Here is a 3,386-nt window from a genome sequence, read left to right as displayed (position 1 = left end):
ATTAGCTCCCATTATATTTTTCCCTATTCAGTTTTAAAGATCAGCTCTCCAAATCCAAACACTAGGCCTAGAAAGGTCTTGCTCTGCCTAAAAATCCAAACCTAAAAAAATTATTGTTAAATAAAATATTGTACTTACCACTTAAAGCCTTGGTAGTCAGCCCAGCTTAAGCGTTGATGTGGGTTTGGTAAATATCAGGTTGGTCTTAAGTGACGTTAGTGCCTCCCTCCTTTGCGTGCAGCGTTAGTCTAACGCTTGTCACAATTATCAATCACCTTTTTTCTAAGCATCATTTCTGCAGATGAACAGTGGCAGTTTAATATTAAACAATTCTGAAATTATCAATTCTCTTGATCACATTCAGGGAAGCATGGGAGCTTAATTTAGAAATATTTGCTATCGTTTATTGCATAGTTACATAGTAATGTGGTTATTTGGCTGATGACTGTTGCTGTATATACAAAATGTGTAAGAACTACAAAAGGAAACTGCTGAAATGCAATTTAAAAAGGCAAGATATTATAATTCAGTGGGAGGTTATTGATGTTTAATGCGCATGTACTGTAACGGAAAGGACATTTATAATGATTCTGCACCCTGATGCTGGTTATGTGGAGACAGAAGCTACTAACTCATCATAATACTTGAGTTAACTGTCTAATGTTAGTTTTTTAAAAACCAAGCAATTTTAGTACAAGAATGTTCAGGGGAAGTTGCAGTTTACTTCCTGTCCACCTGCTGCAGACTGACCACACTTCAAAGATTTAATATATTTTGCTTACTGCACAAGTTTAGTTCAAACTAAGAAGAAAACATGAGCAACCAGATCTCAGAAACTTTGCAGCTTCTGCCAACTGTGAAAAACTTGAAGACCAGTCATCAAGAGTGGTGAACGAGTTACGTTTCTATGCTTTTACTGAAATGTCACAAGCATACCTGATCTCAAATGCAATTACTTTCACAGTGAGAAGCCAACACTAAATGTCCTGGGTGGGTTTCTTACTCATTCATCCTTTTCATGATGTAAAGAAGTAGACTTTACAACAGTTTTACTGCAAAGGCTAAATTATAACTTTTAAACAAATACCATTTTCATATTCATACAAGAAATGTATTGTTAGGATACTTCTACCCAGGAAGAGATGCAGCGGAGTGAAAATCATCATCATTATGAGAAATTACGTGAATCATGAATACTTCTACAAACCGGCAGGGAACATTTGAGTGACTGCATGTTCGACATTATGGTATACACACCGGGGTCCCTCAAGGGGACCGTGTGGTCTCCCAGCAATATGGATCCAGGCACAAAAATCCCAAGATTCAGACTCTAGTTCACTCACTTTCAAATATTTCATTTCTCTAATGGAACCACAAGGGACTGCACTCAGTAAAGGATTTATTCATCAACAAGGTTTTTCCCACATTCCGGCAACTGCAAGAAAAATTTGACTTGCACAGTAATGACTTTTTCAAATACTTACAGATCGGAAGCTTTGTAGGGAGGCTTTTTCCATCTTTTCCAGATCGGCCCCCAGACTCTGCCTTAGATAACTTATTTCAGTTTGATCCACTCAAGAAAGGACTAATAACAAAAATTCACAACGCATTGTCACAACTGGATGGAATTATCACACTTGACTATCTGAGAGAGGCCTGGCAGTGTGACCTTGGTACGAGAATTCCAGACAATCAATGGACAAAAGCCCAGGAAAATGTACACTCTTCCTCTGTTTGCATTCGTCATGGACTCTTACAGTTTAAAGTGCTACATAGACTCCATGTATCAAAGTTGAAACTGTCAAAAATGTTCCCCAATGTAAACTCGTCCTGCGAAAGATGTAAACAGCAACCTGCTTCACTGGCGCATATGTTTTGGAATTGTTCCTGTATAGCAACATATTGGAATAATGTCTTTCATATCTTGTCTAAAATTCTTTTTAAAAAAACTTAAGCCAGACCCAATCTGTGCTTTATTTGGAGTGAAGCCGGTTGTTGTAGACCTATCAGCCACCCAAAATAATGTGATACGTTTTGTGATGCTGCTGGCACGCCGTTTGATTCTACTAAATTGGAAACAAAAGGTGCCTCCTACCACATCAGCGTTAACACAAGGTGTATTGAGACACTTGCAGCTGGAAAGAATTAAACTCCTACTAAAGGGGAGGTTGGAGGAATTCCATTCAACCTGGCAACCTTTTATAGATCTCTTCAATACTGTACAGATATAAATGATCACTGAGCCTCATTGGTAGTTCGATAAATAGCATCCTCTATCCAACGTTCTTTTGTTGTTGTTTTTTTTGTTTTGTTTTTACTTTAATTCTTATTGTATATATGTAATCAGTTATATTTGAATCTTAGTTGCCTTTATGATAAAGAACACTGGAAAACCAAATAAAGAGATTTGAGAGAAAGAAAAAAAATACACTTTATGGTTGATGACAGGCTCATGTTACAGTAGGTCTGCATTGTTTTGTATTAATCACTTTTGTCACTTGAGTTTCCTGTCAAAGTCCTTCCCAGATTAATAAAAAACAGATTCACGTCTACCTGAGCTTGACGCATGACAAACAGACGACCTGACGACGATGATGAACAAAGGGACCCTAACACAAACATACGCAGGCTGTAATGAGGGAATGTGCAACAGGAGGGAAACACAGCTGGACCTAATTTGACATAACGAGATAGGGAGGAAACAAACTGAATGCACTAATGCAGGACTATCAAAATAAAACAGGGAGCAAGACAAATACTGAGACGAGGACGAAGAAAAAACGTGCAACACAGCGAAAGCACAGTGACAGAAAGCTAAAGCCTAGAATCTATAAATATAATACAAGTCCACACAATACGAGAACCAAAACCATGAATGACACAAAATCAAGGAATGTTAGAAAAATCCCAAAACACATGAACACTAGTTCACGGATCCAGTGCCATGACAGTGACAGCATGGGGCAGAATGGAGTTTCTTTGCATTGGTGTTAGTTATTGACCCCATAGTCCCCCCCCCCCCCTCCCCCCGCATTTCAAATGGTTTGTTCCACCTCCTCAAAGTTGCTCTTAAATAACACCAATCACACAATCAGGAGCTGCTAGCAGTTCATTGAGGATTTAAAACAGGGGTCCCCAATCCCAGTCCACGAGGGCCGGTGTCCCTGCAGGTTTTAGATCTCACCCTGGGTCAACACACCCGAATCACATGATTAGTTCATTACTAGGCCTCTGGAGAACTTCAAGACATGTTTAGAAGGTAATTTATCCATTCAAATCAGCTGTGATGGATCAAGGACACATCTAAAACCTGCAGGGACACACCGGCCCTCGTGGACTGGGATTGGGGACCCCTGATTTAAAAGAAAAGAAGACAAACGCTTGGA

This window comes from Copadichromis virginalis, linkage group LG16 (genome assembly GCF_057382275.1).
Source record: "Copadichromis virginalis isolate Kocher_CV1m ecotype Utaka linkage group LG16, C_Virginalis_male_GT1.1, whole genome shotgun sequence".
NCBI classification, from domain to species: domain Eukaryota; kingdom Metazoa; phylum Chordata; class Actinopteri; order Cichliformes; family Cichlidae; genus Copadichromis; species Copadichromis virginalis.
This window is presented reverse-complemented; position numbering follows the sequence as displayed.